We start from the raw sequence: 12615 nt of genomic DNA on the forward strand, positions 1-12615 counted from the left end.
ATATTAGTAAATATTTACTTAACATCAGAACCCTAATGTGTTTTTAAGAAGCTAAAGACTAAAAAACAGCCATTATAATGATCCCCTGAAACTCAGAATTTGATTGTTTCTGATGTTTTAGAGAAAGTAATGATAATACCTACCATTTATTGAGTGTTGACTATCTGCTGACCACTGTTGTAAGCACTTAGTACATAATCACTCACCTAACTTTTACAAAAGGAGATGAAACTGAGGCACAGAGCAGTCACCTGCCCAGCTCACAGTGCTAGGAGATGGAGGAGTGTGATTCCAGCCCACAAAGCCCGGATCCGGGGCTTACGCTCTTTCATGACCGTGCTACTTCAGTTTCTGAAGGTATGATAACTGGGGACGTGTAAATAGAAAGCTTCAGAAGCACATTAAATACAGCATTATAAGTTATGTGGAAAAGTAAATAAGCTAAAAATGACTCCAGTAGTTTCAACAACAGTGATACTGTTACATCTGCATTAGACTGGAAGCTCTCATAAAACAGAAACCATTTCTTATTCACATTAGTATTCTCACGGACTTCCCAGGCGGTCCAGGGGTTAAGAATCCATACTTCCATTGCAGGGGCCTGGTCGAGGAACTTAGATCCCGCGTGTCACTCAGCGTAGCCAAAAAATAGATAAATAAAAATAAATGTTTTTAAAAACTAGTATTCCCAGTACAGTGCTTAGCATAAACACTTAATTATTTATCAAGTGAATAAACAAATTATTCACTACCAGGTTTCGAGAACCTTTAAATCACTTAAATAGAACAAGAACAGAACAAGTCACTTCAACAGAACAAGGCTTATGCAAGTAGAAATGAGAGAAAACAAACAGAATGACCTTGAGCATTTATAAGAATTTAAAGTTATAAGCCTTGAGCCAAAAATAAGATCCTTAATGAAACTATAATAAGACAATAAAATAATTTATTGCTGTTTGCAAGTTAGTGGTAAAAATGTGTTTGAAGCATAGGGGAAGTTTCAGGAAAAGTGTCAGTACTTTTTTAGGCAGCTCACCCCCGAGCACTGTTACAGGCTTCTGATATGCTTGATATGAAGCACAGGTTCACCTAAGCTAACAGTGTGGTACAGACTCGGAGGCACTCTGTAAGAGAAAACATGTATCGTATATAGGTATGGTTTTCCACATTGCAGAAATGACGCAGGCTTAGACAAGTGGTTGGCCCGTGATCACACATAGCCAGTGTCCTGCTTCTACAAAAATAAAACAATAGGAAACATATATGGGTGAGATTAAACTGAAGACACAGTTTCATTATAATCAGACATTACCATTTACTTTCAACCGTCCGACTGTTCTTACAGAATATGTATGTATACATGAGTTAGACTCAAGATTATGTCTGAATGTCTCTTGCCATCTGTAATGCTGTATCTGTGTCACCGTGTATTTCCACTGTTCATAGTTGATTCCCCAGTTCTGTTTTCCAATTTGTTTTCATTCACTTGTAATAGCCTTGCCTTTTATTTGTGTGTCTCCACAGCATCCTAAATTGTGATTGTTCAGTAAAGGTTCCCCAAATGGTTAGATAATGCCACCATTACAATTCATTTGCTGAAGAAAAGAACTACATGAATGAAGTTATCCATTTTATCGACAGCTAAATCCCCTGAAGTAGTCTAATGGGTTGCTTTGTTTTTGTGCAAACTCAAAAGCACCAAATCTACAAACTAATGATTTTAACATGTCCATCCTATATTGGACTCATTTACAATGCTCTGATTTTGAATTAAAACTCATTAGTATTTTGATGATCTCAAAAAGCAATACCTTACAGATTTGATCCTTTAGACAATAACTGCTGTTCTACAACCAAACACTACAGAAAAGAATGGTAGCCTCACACCTGCCGACAACGGCAAAGGCTGAGTGAGGAGCCTAGATGCACACCCTCATAAGGCTGGAATCAGGCACCTGGACACCCTGACCTGGGCGATGTCACAGAAGGCCCAGCAGCAAGCAGGACTTTCACCCCCAACAGCCAACCCTTAGTCTTCACCGGGGGTGCCTGGACTTGCGCTCCCTCACTGCTGGGATGGGGTCAGAGGAGGCACTTCCTCCCGTGGCTGAGCAGCAATGAAGCCACCCCACCGTGGTGACAATGAAGACCATGTAGTGAGCCAGAACTCCTACCCCTACCCAAGTGTAATGAACAGTCCCCCTTCCTTTGAGTGTCAGTGGGGGCCAAGTGGGGAGCCCATACGTACACCTGCCCCAGCAGTGTAACAAGATGGTGCTTCTCCTTATCAACCAGAGTAGCATCTGCTAAAACAAAAGGTCTGAATAAGATCCAGAGTCTCACAACGTAATAAAAAATGTCTGTGTTTCAAAAGAAAATCACTCGTCAAAGCAGGAACCAGAAAAACCTCAACTTGAGTGAAAAAAGACGAGATGCTGACACAGATCACAGAGATGTTAGGATTCTCTGAGAAGGATTCTACAGCAGCCATGATAAAGCTTCCACGTAATTACAAACGGGCTTGAAATTAATGAAAAAATCAGAAAGCTTCAGCAGAGAAACAAACTCAGCAAAGAAAAAGAAGAGACTGAGAAGAACCAAACGGAAATTTTAGAACTGAATAAAAAGCTTTGTGGATAAGCTCAACAGTAGAATGGGAGTGACAAAAGAATCAGTAAACTCAAGATAGCACAATAGAAATTATTCAGTCTGATCAAGAGAGAGAAAATAGAATAATAATAAAAAAAAACTGCTCAGTGAAACTAATAAGATCTAACAGTATTATCAAAAAAAAAAAAATACTAACTGAAAACTCCTCAAACTTGGTAAAAGGCATAGAATCTCAGAATCAGATTCCTTATAGGATAAACCCAAAGAAATCTATAACAAGACACGTGGTTAAACTTTGGAAAACTAAAGACAGAACAAATCTAGAAAGCCACCAAAAAAAAAAAAGAAGAAGAAGAAGACAGCATCCCTATAATAGGGAAACAATCAGAATGACTGGATTTACCATCAGAAAGTATGCTGGTCAGAAGGATGTGGCACACTATTTTTAAAGTACCTAAAATAAGAAACTGTCAGTGCAGAATCTCAGAAAAAAAATAATAACCTTCAAGTATAAAGGGGAAATAAAGACAATCTCAGATGCTTAAGAGAACTGGACACCCACAGACCTACCCTAAAACAATGGCTAAACAGAAAACATCAAAGGAAGGAAACTTGGAACCCTAGGAAGGAAGAAAATACATGGTAAGAATATTGATGAATACAAAAGACTTTCCTTCTTTTCAAGAGTTTTATATTATGTTTGATGGTGGAAGCAAACACTATAAAAGTCTGATGTGGTTCTAAATGTATATAGCAGAATTTATAAGACAGTTTATTATAGATGAGGGAGGGTAAAGGGGCAAAAACAGAGGTTACAGGCATTGCAATCCCCTAAGCAATCTTCTGACATCACAGCTGGGAAGCTATGACCCACTGCTGGAGAATCAGTAAGCTAAGTGTGCAATTACAGCCCAATCTGTCTTTTTTAAGATAAAAAGTATTAGCAGAGGGTAACAGGTTCTCATACTGAAGAAGGTAGGGTAAGCGTTTGACCCAGTATTTTCCACTATGATTACTATTCTCTTTCCATTAAAGAGAAGAGAGAATCAAGATTATATAAAGAAAGAAATGAATCGAGATTGTAAAATTTAAAATCCTGTTTCAGTTCATTCAGTTGCTTAGTTGTGTACGACTCTTTGTGACCCCATGAATCGCAGCACGCCAAGCCTCCCTGTCCATCACCAACTCCCAGAGTTCACTCAGACTCATGTCCATCGAGTCAGTGATGCCATCCAGCCGTCTCATCCTCTGTCGTCCCCTTCTCCTCCTGCCCCCAATCCCTCCCAGCATCAGTCTTTTCCAATGAGTCACTCTTCACATAAAGTGGCCAAAGTACTGGAGTTTCAGCTTTAGCATCATTCCTTCCAAAGAAATCCCAGGGCTTATCTCCTTCAGAATGGACTGGTTGGATCTCCTTGCAGTCCAAGGAACTCTCAAGAGTCTTCTCCAACACCACAGTTCAAAAGCATCAATTCTTTGGTGCTCAGACTTCTACACAGTCCAACTCTCACATCCATACATGACCACTGGAAAAACCATAGCCTTTTTAGTGAAGTCCCATACAGTTTTTTAAATTTCTCAAATACCTGTGCGTTCACCATTGCAGATGATTAAATCAGTGCACAACAGCTGAGTTTTAGCTGCAATTACATCACATTCAATGTTTTTAAATGACCATTTCAGAAAACATACTTCCAAAAAACTGAAACTTATTTACATTTCTTATAGGAAATATATGTCAGAAATTGAAATTTCATTAAAAATATGGTTTCTTGCACATCATTCTTCCCTCTGGATAGACAACAGATGTGGATGGATACTGTTCAGGTGAATCATGAGACATTTTTCCAGTGATGAAAGCTGTGTGCATCACAGTTTTCTTATCTATGAAGTGATAAGACAGAGATAGTACACGAGCTGCCTCCCTATAGGGTTACTTCTGAATTAAATGAAATAATGCAAGCCTAAGCTTTAAAAAGAAAAGTTTTATGGAAATGTAAAATAATACATATGCACACATCAAAAAGAATATTTTTGTACTTGGTAAATGCAGAATGGCTCAGCAGTGAAGAATGCACCTACCAATGCAGGAGATGCAGATTCTATCCCTGGGTGGAGAAGATCCCCTCAAAAAGGAAATGGCAACCCACTCCAGTATTCTTGCCTGGGAAAACCTATGGACAGAGGAGCCTGGTGCGCTACAGTCCATGGGGTCGCAAAGATCCAGACACGACTTAGTGACTAAACAATAATAGATGCAGAATAATATCTCATATTTTATTGTTTGTTTATGACCTTTATTCTAAGGTAATATGACTTTTTTTTCCCTCCACCCAAACTTCTCTCTTAAAGAGGAAAGCCAAAAGTAATGAATCTGTTTTCTTCTATGCTTAACTATTTTCAATAGAGGTCTCAAAAGTAGACTAAGGCTTACCAAACAATATGCAGTATGATAGAAGCACAGACACGATTAAGATCCTTTATTAATCTTAAATTCTGTATGAACATGAAACATTATATTTGTACAGAAAATGCTTTCAGAGATGTTCTTTTAGTCTCATTTAAAGAGTTTTGAATATCTCTTCTATTTCTCCTAGGATTCATTCCATCAGAAGTCATCTATAAATTAAAAATAAAGAGCAGTGTGTATGTGATAAACTTTATCAAGCCCTTATAAAAAAGAAAATGTCACAGAGCATGGCAAAAAGTCAACCTGTTGATAAACACCAGGGAGAAACTTGCATCTTCCAGCCAGGCAACTTGCTGGTCTAGTGGGCTCAGCCTGTCCTTTAAAATAGAAAGGGAGAAACTTTTCCTCATCAATTTGAGTTAAAGGCAAAAACTTGACTTGAAGCGTTTGGTTAAAGGGATGGTATTAGGAGGTGGGGCCTTTGGGGATGATTAGGTTTAGATAAGGTCATGAGGGAACCTGAGGTCACATGGAAGCCCCCATGACAGAGTCAGTGTCCTTACAAAAGAGAAAGAGAGGAGAGCTTGCTCTCTTGGGCACATGAGGCTATAACGCAAAGACAACCATGTGCAAACAAGGAAAAAGGGTTCTCACCACACACCGAATCTGCCAACACCCTGATCTTGGACTTCTAGAACTGCTGTGAGAAATAAATTTCAGTTGGTTAAGACACCCGTGCTTAATAGCAAAACTCAACCATAACTCTGTGATGCCTTAGGATACTGCCTTCTATTTCAGAACATATTCACAAAGTTCCCAAATCAAAACTAAATTTATCTTCATCTTAAACTCCTGCTATTCAAAAAGAATGGGACCCCATAGAGTTCTGGAGGGATCAGATGCCACAAAATCAAGCACCACAACCCACAAAAATGATACTGAAATAAGTGGATGATATTTAAATGAAAAAGTCATTATAACTGGTTTGGAGTGTATGTAAAATATACCATCAAATAATTAACTTCTACATAAAAATAAGAATAAACCTTATCCTTACTATAAAGGTAAGTTTTGTGAACTATATGACTCTCTCTCCAAGTCCTTCAACGTGCCCACCGCTTCCCCAAAACGACCATGAATCGCCTCTAACTTCACCCCTCAACACACACACAAACACACAATTATTTTAGATTTTCAAAAAGAAGACCAGAGGCAGGCATTGGTACAACAGATGTACAAAGCAGGATCTTTGCATCTATGGTTTACTGCAGACTTGGTCACGACCTTGCACTGTGCTGGGCATATGACAAGTGAAAAGAATGAACCTTCTCACGGGTGAGGGGGCTACCCTACCACCAGTTTATGGGCTGCAGAAGCTCACGTTCTGCCAAGTTCTTGTAATTCAGAAAAGGGAGGGGGGTTTCATTTTGCCATGGTTTTCAGGTTTTGAACCAAAATCTTACTGGCATTTCTACCAAATCACAACCCATGACCTGTAGTGTAGTTTTTTGGTGGAAGCTGTAATGCGTGTGCATGCTCACCCAGTCCTGTCCAACTCCTTGTGATCCCATGGACTGTAGCCCGTCAAGCTCCTCTGTCTGTGGAATTTTCCAGGCAAGAACACTGAAGTGGGCTGCCATGCTCTCCTCCAGGGGATCTTCCCAAACCAGGGATCGAATCCGTGTCTCCTGTGTCACCTGCTCTAACCAGCAATACAATTGCAGCCAAACAAAAAATCAAAAGGAGAGAAATAGTGTTTAGATTTCCTGTTGCAAGAATATTCAGCTTCTGAAAAATGGGGTGTCAACTCTGAGCCTTCCTTCCCAGAGTTAGCATTTTCTCCCCCAGATCTGATTGTTCAGGGGGTCTAAAGGATTATTAACCTGCTCTCCTAGGTTTAGGGGATACATGATAGGCATGGAATAAGTGACAGGCTAACTTCTGGATGCCAAAATTTCTTGGCATGTAAACGAGAATGTACAGAAAACACAGACTCCACATACTCAAAGAATCTGCAGAAGCAAGTCCTGCCAAGAGCCCAGAGAACTCGGAGAACCTATAAAGACTGTGCTGGAAGCCCAAGCCAGCACTGCAGAGGTTATGGCTTCTTGCTCTGCGTTGAGTCCTCTGCCTTGTCTAATGCACCTAAGGGAAGAAAACAGTGGCTGGGTCATTTCTTAACAACATTAAAAAAACAAATAAGCTACAGGGTATCAATTCTGAGGATCTAATTAGTTTACCTGCAGTAAAATGCCCAGGAGGTGCCATTGGTAGCAGTCCAAAGGTTCCCTGGACTTTCACACCCAGAGCGATCTCAAACTTAACACCTAGCCTGGAGCACAGGTGTATAAAGATGATTCAAGTGCTAACACAAATGCTGTTTTACACAGGGTCGTTGCTCAGCGGACAACAGTGTGATAATGCAAACATGGCATCTGCCACAGGAAGAAAGTGCAGTGCTTTGAGGACAAGAAAAGGCAGTTCAATTCACGGCCTTGTGTTTCAGGGGTATCAGGACCTTGTGGAGGACCGATTTTCCTACATACAGGAGCAAACTGAATACTGTCCCTTGTGGCTTTATTCTCCTTTCTAGTATTTTTTCATCCCTGTAGTAAATGCCTTCTCTATGAAGAACCGCTGGCTGATGGGGGTCAAAGGCCATCAGTAAGCTAGTGGCATTTCTTACACATATTCTGAGCGGGTTCGAGGGGCCCACTGCTGCTGCTACTGCTAAGTCGCTTCAGTCGTGTCCGACTCTGTGCGACCCCATGGACTGCGGCCCACCAGGCTCCTCCGTCCATGGGATTTTCCAGGCAAGAGGGCTGGAGTGGGGTGCCATTGCCTTCTCTGAGGGGCCCACAGCGACCTCCAAAGGCAGGCTATCCAGGGAGATAGCCAGGCCGTGAGCAAGGAAGGTTGTCCATTAACCCATTAACGTTGCTCAGTGCCCATAAGGTTGTACCTTTATTAGATTAGATAACAGTATATATTATAGGCTAGGCTGTTAAGCAAATAAATACGGGTAAGGAAACGACAACCCACAAAATTACATACCTAGTTTTAACCACCACTCACCACTCTGAGTGAGTCGATTTTCATCCGCTTATGCAGGGGCAAACCAGTTACTCTGGCGCTGTCGGTTGGGGGTAATGACCCCCTTTACTCTTGCAAAGCAAGTAAGAGACAAACAGCAAGGAACAGCCACCCTCGGGGCCCAGAAACACTTCGGGAAGAGCCACTTGTTGGGGGTGGCGGTTTCCAAACCGATTTGTCGGTCCCACACCTCGAGTTCTGGAAACGGTACTCCGGCCTCGGGCTCCAGGTGGGGAGGCAGGACGTCTCGGGGAGAGAGACGCGAGGTGCCCCCGCCGCCCAGCCGAGGGGGCCGAGCCGCGGACAAGGGGAGTCGGGTCCCACGGGAGGACGAGGACGCCGCCCGGGGGCCCGGGAGACCCCGCGCCGGGACGTCCCCGAGGCGCCCCCGCCGCGGGCTTCCGCGCACGTGGCCGCGGGGCGGGCCGCGCTCCCCCTCCTCGCGGGCTCCCCAAGCGGCTCTGGGCGCGCGGCGGCGGCGGGCGGGGGCGGACCCGCGAGCAGGGCTCCTGGCGGCTTTCCAGGTCGGCGCACTAATACGGGCGATGAGGCTTCGCGGCTCCAGTCTGACTGACGCCGGCTGGGGCCGCCGCCGCCGCCGCTGCTGCAGCCGCTGTCTCGGTCCCCGCCGCCGCCGCCGCCGCCGGGCCCTGCAGGCGCTGGGCGCGCGCAGCCAGGCAGTGAGTGCAGCTGCTCCGAGCGGGCGGCCGGGGGACCCACCAAGGGGCGGGGGGCGGCCAGACCTCCGTGGGTGGGTCGGTGAGGGGGGGCGATGAGTAGCTGCGCGGGGACAGGTAAGAGATGCCCTCCCCGGCGCGCGCCGGGCGTGTGAGTGTCTGGACGCGTGTGCAGCGAAGTTTTTCTTCCACAGGGAAGGGTCTGGCGTGTGGCCGGGGCTCTTTGTGCTCCCCGTCCCTGTGTCTCCTTGGTGGGGCCTGTCTGAGGTGGGGCGGGAGGGGACGGCTCCGGGGAGACGGCCGCGCGGGCCGCCGGCACCTGGGACCTGTCAGCGAAGGCTCGGCCCGCCGGCGTGCGGGGCTGTGGCCCGGGGAGCGGGCAGAGGTGCGCGCTAGCCGTCCGTCCCCTCCACCCCTTCCCGCCCCCGGCCCGGGGACAGGCTCCGTGGAGACCCAGACTCGCAGCTGAGTAACCGTTTGCCGTGGCCGGAGGGCTTGGGGAGGACACTGGAGAAATCGGGGTGCATGCAGGGCAGCGAATGTGACTCAGCTGGCCTCCTCGGCCTCCTGTCTCATACCGTTTTTACTCTGCTTACCTTTGAGGCGCGCGAAATGAGCAAGGGAAAAAAAAAAAGTTAGGAATGTTGTTCAAGTGTCTCTAGGCTAACGCTTGGATTGTGTTGGGAGCCGGGGTGTTTGTCTTTTTCCTTCGCCTGCCATTCGGTGCCAAGTCTCCGCAGAGGGGAGGGGGGCGAGGTGGGGAACAGATACAGGAGACGAAGTGACGCCAGCATTGTGATGGGAAGCAGGGGAGTGCGTTTTTATGGATGGCTAATCGCTGACAAGTCTTCCCGTTACTATTCCTTCCTCCTCCCACCCTTGACAGTGGAAATTGGAAATGATGGTTTAGAAATACTCCGTTGACTTGTTTCTGGGCGGGAACTGGGTACTCGTGAGAAATAAGCTACAAATGAGGTAAAATCGAGTTTGGGAATGAAATTGCACGTAAATTCTTTACCCAGTAATTCACAGTCGGATACACACCCACAGGTCACTGTGGATGGCTTTGAACGGATCCAGTTTACAAGTACCATTTTCAGTGGCTTGCCAGATTTCTCGGATGATCTTTTGGAAGCGTTGCTGAACAGGAATATAGAGGATAGCTGTAAATTCATAAGGCACTTAATAATGCTAGCTCCTTGGCCATAACTGAGCCAGACATTTGAGGCATCCTTCTGGGTGGGTGATAAATTAATCCTACAGCGTATCTTCTGCCTTGGGATTCCTGTCGCTGTGAGGGAATGCCATTGAATGTTTACATTGTAGAAATAGTGATCTATATTTAAAAAGGAAGTAAAAGTAAAACCCAAACACATTCTTCTAACTCCAGATAGACAGTTCAATTAGTAAGTGCCCCTATGTTTGTAGGAAACCATGAGCAAGATTTTGGACCGCTTTCAAGTTTGTGGTTATCCAAGAAGGACGCTGCAGATAAGAAAATGATGTAATCATTTATAAATAAGGAGTGTTTAAAATATATTATGATAGAAGTTGCAAATAACATATCAGAAAAGTAACTTTTAGTGACAATGATCGCCTTCATTGATGGCAAGACAACTGTCTTTAGCGGACAGCCTTCAGCCTGTTAATCTATTCTGACACAACCAACTCCCATTTTTATGCTTGACTGGCCATCTTTGTCAGAGCTGTTTTTTGCTTGGGCTCTGTGGTTTCAAGCTATGTTTAAGAAAATGCCAACATACTCTTGATCTGAGCAAACTCATTTTTATCAGTACAGCGTTTGCTAAAAATCAAAGATACAAACAAATTTTAGGCTAAACCTCTAAATACTTTGTAATTCTCACATCTTTGTTATTTGTTAAAGTCAGCATGAGCTATTTGACTTTGCTTCTTTTAAAATTTTCTTCTTTTTTGATATATTTCCATTTAATGAGTAATCAGAAAATATTCACAAATGTCAACTACTACTCTCTGATTGCCCAAGACCATGCATGGGATGAGACAGAAAGGTTTTTGTTGTTAATGAAACATTGCTAAGGATTCTAGAAGTAATAAACAACTGGTAAATTTGTTTATCCTTTCTAATCATGTGGTCAGTTGGAGGAAAAAACTCTGTCCAGAAATTATTTCATAAAGATTAAAAGTCAATTTCAATTTTACAAACAGTTTCATTCTTCTTAAAGAGAGTACAATTTTCCTTTGCTGTATTTGAAGAGTTGGTATTTAATAAGTGGTCACCATAGCACTTAGGCAACTAACTAGTTTATATCTGACATCCCCTCTGCAATAAATGAAACAGCAATTTCATCATGTTTGGCTTAAGTATGTTGGAAATAATACTTATACACAAAATGTACTCTGATATAAGGAAAGCTAAAAGTTATGAAAATGAAGAAGTGTTTTTTCTTAAATTTGGAAAACATACTACCTTGAATTTTAAAGCTCTAACGAGGCATAGTGCAGATTTTCTGCTCATCACATCTAACATTTAGTGAGAAATTCAGAAGCGGGAAATAGTCTGGAATGAAACTATAAATGTAACAGTACATCGAAAGCATGAGTCTCTTCAAATAGTTGTAATTCTAGGCTGTTGGATTTATATTTCCTTGGTTACTGTTGCCAGTGAGTTGAAAAGTTATTCTAAAAGGGGGAAAAAAGCAAACAGTAAATTTGTGAGTGAATTTAATGGTATGAGCACGTTAGAACATTGACCTAGTGAACTGTCCATGACAAGAGTAGGGGTATAACAACAAGAAAAAAATAAATATCTTTTGGATATAAACTAACCTTTAAAAATAGTCCTATAAAATTATGTCTCTCAAGAAACGTGGGCTAACTAGAGTTAAGATTTCAAGATGTTTGTTAGTGTTAGAAACCATCAGACCCATAGAAGCTGAGTGTTCTTGCCAGTGGCCCACAGCCTGACACTTGCCACCCCAAACCACCTGAACAGCACCCACTGCTCTCTGTGTCGGCATTGAGCTGACCCCAGACCAATTTCCAGGCTTATCTTCTCACTTCTTCCATATTTTATGCTGCAGTTAAAATAAAGAATTGTGATTTCCCCTGCTCATTGCCCTGGCTTTCCGCTCCTCTGCACGTGTCCTCACGCCAAGGCCTAGATCGCCTCCCTCTGCCTCCTCACCTCTCGCCAGATCTACAGACCTGCCAGCACCTTCCTCATCTTTTACAGTCCTGTCCAGGTGCGTCTTCCTTTGACACCTAATGGCCCTTGGCATTTTGCACCCTTGTATCTTGCCTCTTGGTGAATTCCTCATTTGCTAATTTCATTCTTCTCCTCAGACAGTCCTGTCAAAACTTTACGAAGGAAGGGACCTTGTTTTATCTATCTTTTCCATTTGTTTCATGCCAACTACAGTGCCCTGTCTAGTGCTTTGTCAATAAATATTAATTCAATGGCACGTCTTTCACTGAACCCATGGTCTGAAATAAAATCTGTAAAGGAGTTTCCTCTAAATGATAGGTGTTAACGGTCCATCTTTACGAAGCCAGTGTTGAGCTGGGGCTGAGGACTGAGGACCTGTGGAGAGACTGTGGAAAGTGACCCCACCCCCTACCCCTGGCCAGTGGAGCCTCTTTCTCCTGAAAATTGTGGTTGAGTGTTAGAGTCAGGAAAGCTTCTATGATACTCTTATTGCATTAGCAATTTTCCATATCAGATTCACTACACACACAATGGAAACCATTTAGCAAAGAAAAACCCAGATTTTTAATGTGATACGGCTACCACAATGAAACCCTAATTCGATTCCACAGAAAATTGCTAACACAATATGCCGACCC

General features: G+C 43.4%; 1 protein-coding gene across 1 annotated transcript in view; it reads left to right on the forward strand.

The window, feature by feature from the left end:
- The first annotated feature begins 8655 nt into the window (after positions 1-8655).
- SMAD9 (SMAD family member 9) overlaps positions 8656-12615 on the forward strand; it is a 66310-nt gene continuing 62350 nt past the window's right edge. Inside the window, exon 1 of the mRNA XM_019971390.2 lies at positions 8656-8793. The gene's annotated coding sequence lies outside the window, so the exon portion shown is untranslated. The remainder of the gene's footprint in view (positions 8794-12615) is intronic.

Source organism: Bos indicus, chromosome 12 (assembly GCF_029378745.1).
Source record: "Bos indicus isolate NIAB-ARS_2022 breed Sahiwal x Tharparkar chromosome 12, NIAB-ARS_B.indTharparkar_mat_pri_1.0, whole genome shotgun sequence".
NCBI lineage: Eukaryota > Metazoa > Chordata > Mammalia > Artiodactyla > Bovidae > Bos > Bos indicus.